Source organism: Anas acuta, chromosome 4 (genome assembly GCF_963932015.1).
Source record: "Anas acuta chromosome 4, bAnaAcu1.1, whole genome shotgun sequence".
NCBI classification, from domain to species: Eukaryota; Metazoa; Chordata; class Aves; order Anseriformes; family Anatidae; genus Anas; species Anas acuta.
In genome coordinates, this window is record NC_088982.1 from 74,158,429 (window position 1) to 74,176,636 (window position 18,208).

The 18,208-nt window shown below is 45.0% G+C and overlaps 1 protein-coding gene across 2 annotated transcripts in view; it reads left to right on the plus strand.

Annotated features, from left to right (window-relative positions):
* The first annotated feature begins 950 nt into the window (after nucleotides 1–950).
* UGT8 (UDP glycosyltransferase 8) overlaps nucleotides 951–18,208 on the plus strand; it is a 41,311-nt gene continuing 24,053 nt past the window's right edge. Inside the window, exon 1 of one of the 2 annotated variants that reach the window (XM_068682126.1) lies at nucleotides 951–1,740. The gene's annotated coding sequence lies outside the window, so the exon portion shown is untranslated. Of the gene's footprint in view, nucleotides 1,741–3,239; nucleotides 3,372–18,208 lie in introns of those variants that run through there. The other variant, XM_068682127.1, reaches the window with a different exon arrangement.

Sequence of the window (18,208 nt, forward strand, 5' to 3'; positions counted from 1 at the left end):
TACTAAGTCAATTATCACTAGAATAAGACGATAGTTCAGACATTCAGAGAAGCTGAACTTATTCAACTATTCCTTTCTGCCTTTGACTAGCGTTACAGTTTGAATTTTATTTTGCCTGGAAGTAACAAAAACTTTCAGTACAATACTGGCTCTATATGCTTGATTCTGGAGCATTTAACTTCAGAACCCGATTTGTAGATGCTCCTCAACACCTACCTGAAAGCTAACTGCCACTATTAGCCTGTAGGATCTGGGTATCGCCCACTAAAGCCTAACACCTGATTTAATCTTGACTAGATGTCATATGGGGCATGAGATTTGAGTAACTTTAATGATTGGTTTTATATGTGGGAAATGCAAGAGCTCTTAAGATGTGCCATGATGATGAATATCGTAGGAAGCTCTATGTCCCAAATACATGGGATTAACTTAAATTAACCCTTCATTTCCTTTTGCAAGCCATCTTTACTAGAATGGAGATCAATTTAAAGCTTATGTCGAGTTTTCTTATCGTGGCATATCTTTCACCTTACCTAAAGATGGATTATAAATTTCATTAACTTCCTTGCTTTGGCTGATAGGACTTAAACCTCCACTTTTATTGAAGGAGCAACTTGATCTTCAGCCACATCAGAAAGGCTACCTGAAACTTCTTTTCCCTTGAGGCTCCTTTTAAGAACTTCAACAGGAAGAACCATTTACCTCAGTAGACCCCCCAAAAAGCACTTCTGAACTTACAAGTCGTTCACGAGGAACAATTTGTTTTTAAAAGGTGTGTGGTGGGTGGGGGCGTGTGGCCTGTTGTCTCACAGAATTTCGTTCTGTCAGCTGTGTCTATTACCATTTTGTTTGGTAAAAATAAAGCCACAGACACATACAAAAATAATTATTGGAGAATTACCAATTGTATTTAAGTTTTCAGCCTGCTGTAAGGTCTCTTTGAGGACGGCAGAGGAGAGGGACCAGAAGTGCTCTGTGCCCTGTCAGTCAGCTTTGCCCAAGCAGTGTTCACAAGCAGTAGGAACCTCACATTTTCGGCAGGACAAGGGGCCGTGCATCACCCGAGGCAGCTAGGATCGATTAAGCAACCGTAATTAGCTCTAACGAACCGGGGAGACAAAAATGAGGGGCTCGGGAGCGCCTGTGCCTCGTGTTTTTCCACAGCCACCACGGAGGGAGCCGGGCGCTGGGCAGGACCCGGCCGCCCCGTGAGGCGGCGAGGAGCACCCGGAGGCTGCGGGGAGCCCCCGGGGCCGCTCCTTCCTCCTCCTCCTCCTCCTCCTCCCGCCGCAGCGGGGCCGATTGGCGGAGCCCGGCCCCGGTCCCACCCGCCAGAGGCGTGCCCAGGGCACCTGCCCCGCCGGGAGCCCCTGCCCGCCGTCCGGGGCGCCGGGGCAGTGCATGGGGCGGCAGGGCGCCCGGGGACCCGGACAGCGGCTCGCCGGTGCCGGCCAGGGGGGAGCCTCCGCTCGTCTGGCCCAGGGGCCGCCGCTGGCTCCGGGAGGGTCGAGGGCAGAGCCGGGGCGGCGAGGCGGAGGGGAGGGATGAGAAGTTGAGGGAGGACGGAGCGGGGGTGCCCTCTCCTCCTCCCGGCCCCGCCGCAGGTGCAGCGGAGCCGCAGCGCCGCAGGGAGCAGGGCCTGGGCTGAAGGGCGGCCAGCGGAGCCCCGAGCGGGGGGCGGCGGCGGCGGCGGCGTTAACGGAGGCAGCGACGAGGAGAAGCGGCCCCGAGGAGAGAGCGGTGAGGGAGCCGGGCAGCACCCCGCGGTGCCGGCCGGGCGGGGAGCGGGATGCAGAGGGGCCGCGGGGGAAGGGAGCAGCGCCCCTGGGGCGTCCCCCGGGGAGGGGGAGCGGGCAGCGCCCTGCCCTTGGTGGGGGGCTGAGGGGCGGCGTTGTGGGGCGAGGAGGGGCTGCGAGCCCTGAGGCGAGCCCTGAGGAGGGGAGGGGGCAGCCCCAGCCGCCCGGAGGCGCCCGTCGAGCGCCCCTAAGGAGGGGCCGCCGGCTGCCTCAGCACAGGGGAGAAGTTTTGGGGGGCTGAAGGGGGGCACCGCAGGTGTTTGGGGTCGGGAGACCTCACCGCGAGGGGCATGGGCTGGCGTCCTGCCCCCTCGGCGCTGTGGGGTTTAGGGGGAAAGGAGTTAAGCGGCGAAGGGAGGAGGTCAATAAAAGTGCCGGTGTTAGGACAGGTATTAAGCGGTATCCTGGCTTTTATGGCTTGTTTGCGCACTCACTGTAGTGTGGCTGTGGAGCAATAGGAAATCATAAAACATTAAAAAAAAAAAAAAAAACCTGCGTTGTGTGCTCTTTGGGATTGCCTAGGAAGAGCAGCAGTGGATAAGATTAGTAGAAGATAATCTTAAAGGTCTTTCCCCCGAAGCAAACACCTTGAAAGTAGTATTTTGGCTCTTCGTGCCGTGACCAGGACGCTCAGTTTTTGAAGTAATTCACAAAATATTGGTTGTTTCTAGGTGTTTATTCTAAAAATGGCCTGAGTTGTGCTTCCTATTGGAAACTGCCTGCCTGGTTTTCCAAGCAATTATCACCCAAGGTCACTTAACGTATTTTAGCTGAGCTGGTTTTATAGCACTGTCACAACCCTGTATGCAATTAACCTTTACTTCACATTTCCTTGTTGTTGTTCCCTTGCTCCAGTCATTGATCCAGACTGGGTGCTGCAGTGATGTGTTGTTTTTTTTTCCAGAACTACTAACAAGTTTGTGCTAGGGTCTTAAATTCTTCCAAACGGCTCTCCCGCGTTGTGAGCTGTCTTTGTTGAAAGAGTTATCTGTGAAATACTGGGGAGCGAGCGTGCATTGCTTGCATTTTGTTCTTGACCTTCGTGCAAGAGAAGTCACACGCTTGAAACAAGAAATCCATTTCTCTGTGTCATATGCCTATTAAGTATAGGGACTCCAAGGTGAGTCTGAGTGCACTGTAACGTGTCTAATCACATTAGGGTACTCTATTAATACCCCTTAGTTTTTATATTAATGCACACTGAGTTCGGTTGGGTTGTTCTGAAATAGGACGTGGACCGAGAGACCTGCAAGTGGAAGAGAGCCTCGGAGACGTCCTGGCCTCCTGGTGGTGCGTGGGTCTGGGCTCACCTGCAGGGCAGAGGGCAGTGGGTCAGCTCTGCGCGGTGGCTGCGGGCTCTTGTTGCAGTTCAGTGGAGTCGCCGCTGGATTTGGGCTTGGTCTAAGGTCAGGAAGGATGCTGCTGTAACTCTGGGTTGGTCCCCTGTAATGCACTTAGGAAAATTAGTTCCTGTTTAGAGAATTTGAACGTAGTCTGTGAGACTTTGGTGCCATATTTATCGTATCTGAAAGACGTGAGAGGTTATGCGCTAAGCCTGGTCGGCCATTTGGAGTGGTAAGTGTCTTAATAGATTCACCTGGAGGAGTTGTGTTTGAGCTAGTAAATGAATGCTGGGGGTGCTATGGAATTGTAACTGCATAAATTAGTTTTGGCAGAAAGCTCTCTTAATTTTTCTTTACAATGCTATTTGATGCTGATTGACTTGATTGATTTCTGGAAATATGTTTTATTCCCAGGACTAGAAAAACAAATGATCAAATTCGTGTCTTCTACCTGTGGTGTGTTACTACACACGCAGACATTGAGTAAGAAGGCACTGTGGCAAGCCTCGTATCCCCAAAATGATGCCACCATGCATCAGTTTGTGTATGGCCTTCTATGGCACAGGCCTGTTGAGGCTTGTGCTCAGCTGGAGCGCTCCTACCACTTAAAGCACCTTCTGCAATTATACTAATAACTGTAATAAAAAAAAATCCTTTTCTGACTTTATTATTTTCTAATTGACCTTCCTGAGTGTGAACTGAGTTACTTCTGACTTGAACAGCTGAGTATTTTATTGCCCACACCTACCTTCCGTTGTGTGTTCCACTTCGGGCTCCTTGAGGCGCATCTTTCCACGTCGCTGCTTTTGTCAGGCGCCTTGCTTTAGACCAGTACCAAGAACTTGCATCAGTTTATTTTTATCCTGAACGAGTCCCTTATCACTTACTTACTAGAAAAATCACAGTACAGCTTTAAAATCTATTGAGACATTTGTTGTAAGGTCATATTGAAGAGATGGTTACTAAAGTAAATGTCTGTTCTCTGCAGCTCCGAACTTAACAGAAATGCTTTTATTACAGTTTCAGTGATTTTAGTGATCTTTAAGAAGAGACTAAAACTGGCTGACAAATGCTGATACATGATAAGCTACTGAAATCATTCACTCTGTCTTCCTTGGAGTTTTATTCTTTTAACAATTTTTAGCATAGGTGGTTGTTTTTTGGTTTTGGTGTTTTTTGTTTTTTTTTTGGAAAGTATCTTGGGCTTAAAACAGACATTCTGATACAGATCACGGTGTTGTTTATGAATAGGCATTTTAGAGGGCTCTTCTGCCAGTTTTCCAGGAAGTAAAATATAGTAGCATCGTTTAATAGAATTATTGCTCCTAAATCATGTGCTTTATTTTTTCTAATTACGTGGAAGGTTTTTATTGCAGTTCTTTACTTGGATCCAGTGTACTGGAGAAGTAATGAATCCCTTTGGAAGCTTTTAAAATGTTTATATGTTTTAACATAGTGTTCTGTGGTCTCAACCCCTAAATATGTTGGCATTCTTACCTATGTTTATATGAAATAATGTACTTGTTTAGCGTTAGAATGCACATAATCAACTGTGTCTGGGGCTAAAGGACACACACAACATCCTTGCTTGAATATTGGACTCTTGGAAATAGTATTTAACACTTTTTACAACAGGCATAGCTACTAGCTCAGTTCAAAAAAATTGTCTCTATGGGAAGTAATCCGAAATGGAGAAAAAATACCCCAAAACTTACGTTTAAAAAAAAAAAAACAAACACCTGTAAATGTAACATTTATGATTTAGGGGTTAAAGAGGAGTTGAAAGACAGTGTAGATACTTGTTTTCTAAATATTATGGGTCAGAGTTGCAATAACATGACTCCTGACCATGATTTCTCGTAAGTAGCACAGTTGTCATGCACACAACTTTATTCCTATAGTGAAACAAGCACAGCTTTCCTCTGCTCTGTGCTTTCCTTCTGTGAATGGATATTTCAGCTTCATATTAGAGTGTTTTCCCCTCCTGCTCAACAACTGAAGGGAGACTTTACTGGGAAGTCAGGAATTCAATAGCCAGCTTCAGGTTCTCAGCTGAGTTGGAAATGAGCCCTGTTGAAACAACGTGCTTTGTAAAAGAACAAAAACTGATGAAATTTTCTTGCTGGGGTAAACTCCCCTCTTCGAGGGGAGGTAGCAATGCGAATGTAAAAGGTAGAGTTCCTTATTTTAAGCCAATTTAAAACAATTAGAAAAATTGTTTTCCCCTGTACATTGACAGCAGTCTTTTTGGAAGTTGACATTTCATACTTCTGTTACATGTGGGAATGGACTGCAGAGCTGTAGCAACCTTCAAACATTAACTCCCTGCTTCAAGGACTAGGTTGTAGCTGCATTTTAATCAGTGCCTTCACATCTGCTGAATTTGGTGTTTTTTTTTTCCCAACCTGGAAGTCATTTGACTTTCACATAAGTCACATGAACACGGTTCTGTAATTTAATGCCAAGTACACTGATTCATGAAGTCTGGGTGTTTAAAAAAGGGTTGTAACGATTTTCAACAAAAGCATGGCCAGGAGTCACATTGCTACTTACTTGTACTTAACTTTGTTTTCAGAACTTCTGTGTTCCCCCCCGATTTAATGTTTAAAATGAGAGATTTCAAGTTCAGAGGAAAGTCAGATACTTCCTAGCTAACACTGTGAAAGAAGCATATTTGTCTGAATGAAATGTGGGTTAGGAACGGGGATTTTGGCCGGGGTAGTGCTCTGAACATCACAAGAATTTAGCAGCGAGGGGGTGCACAGCTTGCTTTTGAGGAGGAATGGGCAGCAGAGCTGCGAAGCCCACAGAGAGAACTTTTTTTACGGGACAGTTGTTAGAGAACGTAGATGCCGTATGCAAGTAGTTCAGTGTTTATTCTGTACGTTTGCTTGGGAAGCCAGTTTTGCCAACTTATCACAATGTAAGCAAGTGCTGAAAACGACTTTTGTATAACATGGGTGTGCTGGGACTTACGCTTGGACCTGAGTGGCAGTACCTTGAGGTGCATTCTTGACTGGGAGGTTGCTGCCAGTGAAGGTCTCGCAGGTGAAGTCTGGCATCGGCTGCACTCAGGATAGAGCATGTGCTGCAGATTGCCATGCCTTTGCAGGAATTTCCCTTGGGGGAAGGAAAGGCTCAACCAACTGTGGTGCCTGCCGAGTCAGCAGGTGCACAGAATTACAGAACTGTTGGCTGGAAGCATCTCTGGAGGCTCTTACACAAACTTCCAATCAATGCAGGATTGTTGGCAGCATAAGATTGGATCAGCTGTGGCTGTTTTTTTTTATCCAAGTCCTGAACAGATCCAAGGATGGAAATCCCACATGGTCCCTGGTAACCTTTTCCAGTGTCACACTGGGACTTGTTAAGCTGCAGTTTGTGGCTGCTGTTCCCCACAGAAAGAGCAAACAGATAGCTAAGGAGTTTGGCTAGGAAGCTAAATGGGAACATCTGTCACAGTGGATTGGTAAGGTAGAAGCAAGTGCATACTCCCATCACCGCATTATTATTATTATTATTACTATTATTCTAAACCACTGTACCTCTCGGGTTGCTGCATGGTTGCCAAGTCACATCTGTGTGTCTTCCTGGTGGTTTTAGGGCATCAGCTGAAATTCTGGTTATTGCTTGTGGGCCACGGGTAGTGCTGGCTGCAGATACTCATGTGGTGTAAGAGGTGCATCAGTTCTTCAGGCACTGAGCATGCTGCACTGATACTCTGAAGTGAGCTACAGGCCACGTAAATCTTGCTGCTATTCTGCACCTTGCTGTAAAATGAGATGTGAATCTCTTCTGTTTCTTTCTAGGGCTCCGTCCACTAAGGCTGTTATACCTGAGGGAAATTGGAGGTCACAGCAGTCTAAATAAAATGTGTACACCATCTTAAATACAAAGAAAGATTTGTTGTAGAATTAGAGCGTTGATTAAACCTTGCTGGTCATTGAAAGATTGTTATTGCCTGTCCCTGGGATATTTCAGCGATGTCAAAGAAACTGAACCCTCAGAGCTGTGCCTTTGTGTATGGTGTTTCTTGGGCACAGAAGTCTCTCAAATGAAATTGAGCATATAATACTCGTGGGAAGTTTTGCTTACAGAAATTCTTCATTTTAGAGAGCTTGGGATGGAAGATTTCAGGTGATTTTAGTAATGTGACTGGATAGGGCAGCCTAGTGTCTGGGGTATCCGTTGCTTGTGGGGTCTAGAAGTCTGTAAATGAGCTATTAGTGTAAATCTGGAGGGCTTGCGTGGAAACTCACCCGTATTTGACTATGAGAATTTTCACTTGAAGCTTTAGGATCTTGTAAAAGGGATCCTACTCTCCTGTATGCCATGTCTACCTTAGAAATATGGCAGCTTTGTTACAGTCTTTAGCTGTTGTAGTGATACATCATTAATTACTCTCCCTTGTGATACTTTGGCAGTTGCTTAGCTTATTAGTTAGCTTTATTTTCATGAAAGCAGTCTAGAAGATGAGAAGACTCCAAATTATTGTAATCTCACATTTTATGGAATGGTCAATCTTGCATTAGTACCATAATTTTTAATTTACCGTTGAAGTAACTTGATAGTCTACAGTAGGGCTGTAGTTAAGAGAGCATGTTTGTTATAAACAACCATCAACTATTCCTTAGTACACAGTGGTAGCATCCAAAAAGTCCTAGTTGCTTTCCAGAAGTGGATTAAGATGATCACATCTTCCTGAAGGTGGAATTTTGCTGGGTAAGGGTAGGTGCACGAGCACTTGTACAGCACTTGGTGCGCATCTGGGTGGCGTCTTGATTTGTTTTGGTTTTACACCCAGATTGACCTCTGTGAATCTTGTTCTCAGAACTGCAAGTCATCGTTATCGTGACTGAGTTGGATCCGAGTTCAATTTTTCTTTAATATTTGTAAATTAACAAATTGTACTTAATTCTTAGATAGTCTCAATCTTATTTTTTAAGGAAAAAAAAACAACAAACCTTATCTTCAGACTGTTTCCTTTCTGAAGTTATAATGCAATTTTAGCCCACTACTGATACTAGAAACTTGCAGGAAGCTTCTGTGTATTTAAAATTGCTTAAAGCAACCTAGCACTGAACAGACTGTCCAAGCTGCATCCCGTTGGAGTACAAGTTGTTGCTGCATATGATCTCGAGCAATGCAATTAATTGAGCTGAATAAGAGGAAAACATTTTTAATAAAGTATTTTAACTTTGAATAAAGTTTTATTTCCCACTGCGGTAACAAATGAGCCATGGTTTCCTTTGTGAATCTGTTTGTGCAGCTTATTAAAATGTAGTTATTTGCTATAGGGTGAAGTCACAGCAGAACAAAGAATTGCTCAGTGCTGCTAGGTGTCATGTGATGGCGTGACCAGGGACAGCTTGTACCAAGCTGCAGCTAGCTGTAGTGAAAGATGAAGCGTCCCCCTGCTCCTCCAAAGGATTATCAAGGTTGGAATAAAATCCCCATAAAATGTTTGTTTCAGATTGTGAGGTTTGTTTGAGGCAGACTTTATGCTCCCCTGAGGTCTCTTCCAACCTAGATGGTTCTGTGGTGGCCTACATAGGCTTTGTCATGTCAAGTTTGCAACACAGCCCTGCACTGCAATTTCTTCCATCCTATTCTTCAAAGAGTCATTTTACCAAAGAAGAATCTTGGCACTGATAAGTGTTTAAAATAAGTAAGTTTTACTCAACCCCCCCGCCCCTTTCTTTTTTGGTGCTTAATGAAACCAATATTTCAGCTTGTGCCAGTGAGAAAGGGAAGGATTTTGGCGTGACTTTTCCTGCCTCCTAGTGAAATGCTCATCCCGTTGGTGGGGGCATCCTTTTGTCTTCTCTCTCCGCAGGTAAAAGGGTTTCTTCGTTTTCCTCCCTGGCTTGCAGCTGCAGTTCCTGGTGGCGCAGTGCTGCACGTGCTGCCATAAGCTACACCAGGACCATGCTGTTGGGAGAGCACTCACTTCTTAGGGATGGATTCATTGACAAGGAATACCAGTGTCACACTTCAAAGCAGGTGACTTGTGCTGTGTGTAGGCAGCACAGGAGCTGGGGGTGAAGTAACCCCAGACAGCACGGAGGAGACCTGCATAATACGGGGCGCTGCTGCAGCAGAACCTGAGCTGTCTGTGGGTGAGGGCGCAGGGTGCCGGAGCAGCCCGCTGCTTCCTCAGGTTTCTGTGCTGAGCTTCCTCGTCCCCAGGCCCAGGGCAGCACGTCAGCTCCGCTGCCACGCCACATCTGCTGGGATTTCCTCCGGTTCGGGCTCAAAACCAAGAGCTGCCCCACTGATGTCTCTGCATGTCCCCTTCCAGCCACGGCCCCGCGGTGGGCTTCAGGTCCCCTGTCTAAATGGCTTGGCACACAGCAGAACAAAAGACCACTTGCTGCTCCTACCCTCTGTGCTCTCACTGGAGTTCCTAAAATCTATTCTTCCTTTGTTGTGAAGGGTTTTTAACTAGCTTGCTGGCTAGCTCTAGGAATGTGAGTGTCTCAGAGGGTGCAAAAATCTTTACGGAGCTTATTTTCATGCAGTTATTTGGGAGGGTGCCTTTCTCCCTTCCAACCACAACTGTTCTGTGAATCATTTATTCTGAGGGAAATCTCTCCGTGACCAGTGCTGTCGATGCTGCAGCGTTATCATGCTGAGGTGTGTGGGGCTTGCTGTGGTTTATAAGTGACTTGTTTAAACGATTGAATATATTACTGTTAATAATTGACCAGTCTTGCAGGAATTTCTAATATATTCATAGAGTAATAAAGATTATCTTTTTAGAGATAATCAGTCTTTTCAGATGTTTAGGATTACTTTTCATGGCCGCGAAGTTTCTAATTACAGCAGTTATTTCAGAAAGCCAGTGGTGAAGTGCTAGCAGGAGTGTTAGACCTCAGTCACTGTTGCTCTGTGTTCACCTTAATAAGGCATTGTCTTATATATGAAATCTATTCCCATGTAATGTTTTTAATAAAATCTACCTACTAGCATGTCTATTCAGTGTTTTGCCTGCTGACTCTAAAACCTGTATTTTTGAATGTCACTTTTTGAGTGACGTTTTTTATTTAAATCTTTTTTTGTTTCTGCACAGCTCTCAAAAAGCTTAGGTAAAACCCTGTGTTTAATAAAACCTCTGACACAAATAATGAGCCCTCACTGAAAAGGGCGTCGTAAATTGCTTAGCTTGTGGACTCCATAACTGCTTTGCTGTTTGCCTAAGTGGCACGGTGGGTCTGTGATGGATGCTTACAGCAACGTCCTCATGTCTGTGGATCTTCCTCTCAGCTGTGGATGTGGCACTCTTGTAGTCATGGAAATGCTTCAGTCACTGGGTAAAAGAATGCAGTAGTTGAATAAACTGCACAAAGTAAATGCAAAGGCCTGTCCCTGTTTGTGTGCACACCATTTCTTTCTAATCATTTCCAATAACGTCTTAATTTATTCATTTGGTTGAAACAGGAGCCTGCAGTTACAAGCCAAATCTCAGTACTTATCTAAACCATTGCAACACAAAATAACAATCAGAGCGTGCACTACCTCAGTAATTTGTTGCCAGATCTGTGATAGGAAAAACTGAAGAATATAAATCTGAAGCTTCTGCAGTCCTTGTTATCAGAATCTCTTCCTAGACAATGTATTTTGCTGCTCCAAGGCTCTGTACATACACACATTTCTGATGCTTTCATCTCTGAGAGCACATGGGGTGTTTAGTAGCAGTTACTTCCTAATCTTAAACTGCAGTGTGCTGCCTGAAGTCAGTTTATGGGCCTGATTTCCTTTAATGCTCCTAAAGGATTATAGCATAATGCTTCCTATTACCTACAGAATATGTACTGCACAGTAAGTGGGATTATAGGTTGTGTGTTTTGCAATTGCCAGCTTTGAAGGTTTAGGAATCAACTTGGGCTTTCAGACTGAAGAACAGGGTCTTCTCTTACCCTTATCTGCTGTGTCACTTTAATTAAAAACCTTCGTGCGTCTGTGATCATTTGATCCTCTTCTGAATATGCTACTACATGTGATTTGGTCAGTGAATTTCTTCAAATTTTGGCATTTCTGTATACCAGTGCCTGACAAGAAATACTGATGTGGGCTGGTATTAAACGTTGAAGAAAATGTTTTGAGGGGAACTTGAAATTTTTTTTTTTTGAAGCGATACCTTGGAGCACATCACAAATAGAAAGGAAGACCTCTTATTTTATTTGTTCCCTGGTATAAGTAATGCACTGCATTCACGCTTGTGTGTGCTTGTATATTTTGTATTTTTGTTGTTAACACCAACTACTTGCTTGTGGCTGGTAGAGCTGAGGCTTGCTTGGGTTGCATATATTTTATTACTGAATCATGCTGTAAGTAGTGTTAGAGAACCATTTATTTGTTTTGGAATATCTTCTTCCTCTTTCAGCTTTACACCTAAGTGTAAATGGTTTTTGTTAGTCATTCCTTGCTATCTTGGGCTTGATAAAATGCTTTGCTTACAGGGCCTTTGGTCATGCAACTAGCTCCGTAGGGCTTGGCTCTCTATTTGTTTAACTGAAATGTTTACAAGCCTATGAAGGCTGGATACCATGTTTTATCTGTGAAACTGTGTTTAATAACAGTGAAAGCAAACAGATTTGCACATAAAATAGGTGGATGTTGATGGGATTTCGAACAGGCAGTGCAGCACTGGGGCTCCAATAAATGGGGTAAGGTGGCTAACGCTTCAGGTAACAACCTGCTTTTCGGCCTGCCTCATGCTCCACTGCCCAAGATAACCTGTGCTCTTTCTTTCTCCTCTTTAATGCTTCAGTTTTATGAAGAGCAGTAGTAACCCACAGTCGGTAGCTGTCAGCGCTTTACGGGGAGCTTCTGGTGCTCTTGGTAACTTGTTGGCTTTCAGCCACAGCCTAGAGCAGCCTTTAAGGCACTGTGCTTTCCACAACAGGTTTCTTGCTACAGCTAGAAGGCACACTATCTAAAAACCATGTTGGGTGTGTTGATACCCATGGTGGGCGCTGTAAGGTGGGACTGACTGCTGAGGTGACGCTGTCCTGCTTATTGTCCTGCTTATGGTGCTGGTTTCTTGCCCCCAGGTGGAGATGCGAGCCAGTGGGTTAGCTGATGGCAAATCGGACTCGGTGATGGAAAGCACCAAGCTCTGCAGTGCCCTGGTGTATCCCGGTGTGGAAACTGCATCAGATTTGCAACTTATATTTCAGTTTATTCACTGATAAATATGCCTCATTTCTTTCTCCAGAAAAGTTTTCTGCTTTCCTGCCTTTTCTTCGCGTCAGATCAAGTCATTCATGATCTGACAGCTGTAAAAGTAAGGTTTTTATTCCCCTTTTTGAAATACTGAGTTCTATATAACTAACTGATAGTAGAGAGAGAGGAAGGCTCAGGTGATAAATCTGTGTGTTACCAGGACTCTGTTGGCAGTTTGCAGTGAATGCTGTTCACTGAAATGCATGTAAGTCTCAATTTTCCCCCTTTTTGGTAATTATACTTCTGTGAGGTGCCTTATTAGCTTCCCACTTGCAGCTAGTAATTTCAGTGCTAATCAGCATTTGCACTTGGGCTTGCAGAGGTGAAAATCTAGTTGGTAAGCCTGCTTTTTTTTAATGCATGCTGCTATCTGTTAAATTGTAATGAGAAATTGGAAACCTTTGGGTAAGATGAGAGAGATCAGTGGCTGGGAAGATTGCTCCTTTGCTGTCGGTGCAGTGCTGCTGGTTGGTATGAAGGGCACCTTCCTAGCTCCCAGTCCTCTGACCAAGCTGCCCAGGTAAACTCAGCCACCCGTAGCAAATCTAAAGAAAGGCTGAAAGGCAGGGAGGGACTTGAAAAAGTCCCTCCTGTCACGCAACTCCATGTCTGTAAACTTCATCTGCTTCTTTAGAAGTGAGGAGAGTTCTGTTATTAGTGACTAAAAAGTACTGCTTTACTACTGTGTGTAAGTACTGCCTGCTTTTTTGAGTAGTGGTGACTATTCTCACAGTTTGTTCCAGCTGTGCAGAGTGCCAAGGTGCTTGGGAGCTGCTTTGGCTTCTAGAACTGACTGCTCTAGGGAAAACAAAACAAACAAATGAACAAAAAACACTGAAAACAGTATTGCTGGTTTGAAAATGGGTATTGCTGGGAGATTCAGAAATAGGCAGGTAGGCAGCCAGTGGAAGAAACCAGAGCAAAAAGTCCGGGTTTTAATTACAGGGTGGTTAGCACATTGTTAAGGGTTGGCAGTAAATCTTATCTTCGGTATGTATTTCAGTGCTGTAACTGGCTGTTGCATAAATTATGAATAAGGATGATTTAAAAATATTTTTTAGGATTGAAATACAAACGTAGTGTTAGTTCACTTTTAAAATACTAATTTAAGCATTAGGACTTTGTGTAATTCATATGAACCTAAATATCACCCCATTTCTTTCTGTGTTTCCAAATTTTTCTGTATAGGGCCTTCACGAATAAAACACAGACTTCTTATCTGCACGGTCACATTTCCTGTTCTCAGTCCCGCTTTGTCTTTCTGGGTGAATAGTAACGTGTTCTGTTAAAGTAAAAATAAACCAGGAGTTAGAACTCTTAATCGGCTGGAAACATCCCTTCAACAGTCCTCTGCGTAGGTGCTTGGTTTTCTGCAGCCCACGTTAGAACTTGTACCTTCTCTTTCATTTGAAGAACGACATGCAAGCCATTAACTTTATGAGAAGCCATTGGGATAGGTTTAATGTTTAACTTCTTGGTGTTTCTTTAACTTCTTCCAAGAGCTGAGCTCTCTACAGACAGCAGTTGCGTTTACTTGTATAAAGCTGCTCCTTACGTCTCCTTTTTCTCCGTACCTCTTCTTGCTTTTTGGCTTAGAGGAGTAAATGGTTTCATTCCGTGGTAATTGTCTTCAGTATTTAAAAAAATAAAATTGAGTCTTGTTCCTTCTCATTTTTATGCCATCTGCTTTAAGAGGCTAGTATATGCCACCAGAAGGAAATCTTATTCTATGCAGGCAAATTCTAGGCAGAAAGATTTAGGACATTTTTTATACTATTAACTATGATGGAGAAATGTCACCCTCTGGCTTTGTGTTTTTTTTTTGTTCCTACTATACAGACATGTGACCATTCCTTTTCACAGGATCCCTTGCAGCAGAACGCAGTGGTGCTGGATGCTGATGCCTTTTAGATATTTTGCTGATGGCTTGTTCTGGGAGTTTGTGGATGATGGGTTGCAGGGGGAGCGCTCCAGTTTCGATGGGCTGGCACTGAAATGAGCCTTGTGGCTCTCGGAGGTGAGACGGGTTGGAGATTGCCATCGAGATGGGCATCAGCAGCTCTCTGTGTCGTGCTGGGAGTACCTCAGGTCTCCAGAGGACCCCTGGCTGATGGCAGGGAGCTGAATGCACTGGGTTGTGTGTTGCTGCTGGGGGTACCTCACTCAGTGTCTGCTACCTGGTCTGCAAAATGTGAGTTGGGAGCATGGTTAGCTGGTGAACTGAGTGCTGTTGCATATTGCCCTTGCTTCTGCTCGATGCAGACCTTGCAAGCTCCCAGCCCAGGGCTGGCCAAGGGATGAAGTTACGAGGCTGCATCCTGGAGGCTCCCACCACAGGTGGAGACTTTGGTTGAGTGCAATATGAGGTCAATGCCATTGCTTCCAGTAAAAAGGGTCCCTTAGCGGGCATTTCTCTATAGAGTCAGGTGTTTATTACCTCTGTGGCTTGGCAGGCCCTGTACGTATATTTTCTTGTCCCTGTGGAAGATGCTTGCGTTGGAAAGGGGAACTCCGTAACAGCATTTCGGATCGGTTCTGAGTAGTGAAGGTGCTGAGAGGCTTCTAGAGAGGAGTGTCATCTGTTACCATCGATGCACAGCAGGAGAGGAAAGACTAGAGTTTCGTAGCTGCTTGTAATTCTGGTGACAGATTTACATGTTAGCTAGCTCGTGCTTTGTGGGAGGCTCATCAAGATGAAGTCACTCGACGTGCTCTCATGTGAGGCAGCGCCGTGCAGTGAGGGCGGGGATCGGGAGAGGTGGTGTGATACTGACAGCATCCTAAGGAAGTGCGGAGGTAATTCTGGGTGGCTTTCGGTGGCATGTGCAGAGATGAAGCAGTGGAAAATGCGCCTTAGGGCTAAGGATTGTACCCGCGTGCTCACTAAGACGTGATGTGCTCAGAGCCCACGTCAGGTCAGGAGATCAAAGTGGGGCTCTTGCAGCTGGCAGCCGGTTGGGTCACGGCGTGCCCTGGGGCTTCTGATACCTCTGATTTACAGGGATCTCAGAAACATCAACTCTTTCTGCATTTCCCAATCCATCTACGGTTTTGTAACATCCCCGTTGTTGACAGAAGCAGTAAGTTAGATCATGGGAATGCTTCTAGCACGAGGAGGTGTAATCAATAGTGTCTTTTCCAAGTTTGACTCATCACTTTCATATTTCATTGATAAACCATTTTTATTTAAAACCAAGCTGACGTAGTGCACGCTCTCCTCCAGTGGCATTCATGGCGATAGCCATCATCCTTTGGGCTCATCCTTCCCCAGCACAGCCCCCTGCTGCTGTGTAAAATCTGCCAGCCCCACAGCTGGGAACGAAACAAGGTGATCAGTGAGGTAATTAGCAGGGGCCTGGGTAGTCACATCCGTCAACGGGGAGCTCCTGGGAGGGCAGCTGAGCCTCGTGGTGTGCTGTGGTTTTTTAGAAAGCCAAGGCCTGGACCCAAATGGCAATTTAATGCTTTAATTGGTCTGTGAGGTCCAGCGTTTGTGCTGGAAGTGTAACCAAGGAGCAGTAATGCAGCCATGCAGTACTGGACTCTTTTTTTCTCAGCGTTGGTGTCATCGTTCATTTTTTGTCAAAGCTTTAATAGTTCTTAAGAAAAAAAAAAAGGAGAGGCAAGCTGTTTTTCATGTAGAAAGAATGCTTTTTTGGACTTTGTTGGAGAATGAACAGGGCTATTGTTTCGTTTGATGTTAATTACTGCTGTTGCAGGGGAGGAGGTGTTTTAGGGCCACCTCTGACACCCTGATTGAGGCAGCTTAGCGAACAACTCGATCTCATCCGATGTCAGGCAAGAATGCAGCGTAGCAAAGGCTTTGAAAGCCGCTGGTAATATTTGCAGCAAGGAATTTCCTCTCTCTTCCCCTGAAGTGTTATCTTGGTAAAATTGGGCTTTGTGCCTAGGAACAGCAAAACTTCTCCAAGTTCTTCCCAGAGGTACTTCAGCCCGCGGATGTGTTGTGTTGGGGGGATCTCAGTGAATTCTCCGTGCTTCAGTTCTTTACCACCTGCTCTTGGGTACCGTAAGGTTTTACTGTGCCTCTTCCTGGTGTAGGCTTTTTCACAGCAAAAGGAGGAAAAAAAAAAAGTCTCTTGGCCTGTGTGAACTTTCTTGTGTGTACCTGTGCGCACAGGCACACGGCTGCTGGTGGTAATAAGTTGGGAGGATTTTCATAAGCGCTGGTCAGTGATCTCCTCGGTGGTGGTAATGCTCTCCGAAGGCAAGCGTGGGACAGGTTTCAAGTACAGGAAGAAGACTTATTACACGAGAAATTTGATCTAAATATAATCTGTGTACCTTGTCGTAATTCTGCAGCTTTAAGTTAGACTCTGCGTGCTTATAAAAGCTTCAAAGTCAAGCATGGTGCAGAATCTGGAGTAGGGGAAAGAAATGGGACATAATTCAGAAAGACCCACGTTAGACTGCAGCAATACAATTCAGGTGCTCTTTTGGTGAGCTGGTAACCCACCTAACATTACCAAAAAAAAAAAAAAATAACGAAACAAAAAACTAAGCAATCTGTAGAAGGGTTACAGGAGAACACTGTGAGGAGATAACAAGGCCTGAGTAGTGGCATTATCAGTTTCTGTGCTGCTTTTTTCTAAAGGACACCGCAGCAGACTCCTGTTTCCACATGGATTTGGTTTGGCACGAGACAAGAGCAGATTGTTTGGTTTGGCTTGTCCTCAATTCCCTGTACTAGGAGGGTTAATGTGACTGAGGGGCATTCTGACATGCCCTCTCCGTGCTTTTCATATGCTTTGTTTTCATCTGGCTTTATTCACCAAAACACAAGGAAAATTCTTTGCCCATTCCCTTGAAGCCCGCTACTGTCAAGACGTTTGTGGTGTAGGCTGGAGTTCATGCCTGAACGTCTGTGCAAGTGCCGATTAAAGCAGCTGGAGAGTCCGGCACTTGTAGAAGTGCCTCAGTGGAGGCTGATGTTCATGTATGTGGTATAACTCCCTTTATTTCATTTGTTTTCATACCCAGAGTGCGATTTGTGAGAGATGAAAGTAGTCTCACTGGTTCTTACAGGTAACATCTCCCTGCCAGATCTCGGTTCTCCATCCCGATGTGGCCGAGCAGCGTTACACTAACCAAGAAAAACACTGCCTGAATTTCCACCTCCTTTCAGAGGAAAAACCTATCTTAGTTCTTATTAGCTTATATGAAAATAAAACAGCAGAAAACGCTGTCCTTACATCAGAATGGAAGCCTGAAGGCAGCAGGCGCCCATCAGAAGCACTTGCAGCAGAAGCGCTCACAACCACGTCAGCGGTGGGGGGGGTGGGTCTCAGTACAGGGAGCACAAACTAAAAAGCAAGAATTGTCATATTAGAAGTTCCAGTTGAGGGTGCGAGACTGAAATGTATCTGTAAAAGTGTTATATCCTATGCTGAAAGGAATAATAAATGACGCGTTCATCCTTAGGATCTGATGTGTGAATAAATGAGGAATTCTGGCCTTTGGGTCTTCATGTCTGGTGTCTTTTAAGAATGCTAAATTCGCTCAGTATATCACGATGACAGTAATGCAGTTGTGATTTTAAGTATAATCCCGAACGTAGCAGGATCTGGCTTTCGGAGCTGACTACAGGATCTTGTAGCTGTTGGATTGCGTATATAATTGAGAAGCAACGTGCGCAGTATCCCTGTGGAGGGTACCAGCCTCGCTGCCTGTAGTGCAGGTGCCCTGTCGATGTCTGTGCTGGAAGAAGTCTCATCTACTCTCTGTTCCAGGTGGAAAGGGAGGAAGGGGGGAAAAAGGCAGACCTTGCTGGAAAATGAGCACAACCAAATGTATTCTGAAGCCTGGTGGCTCTGTTCTTCC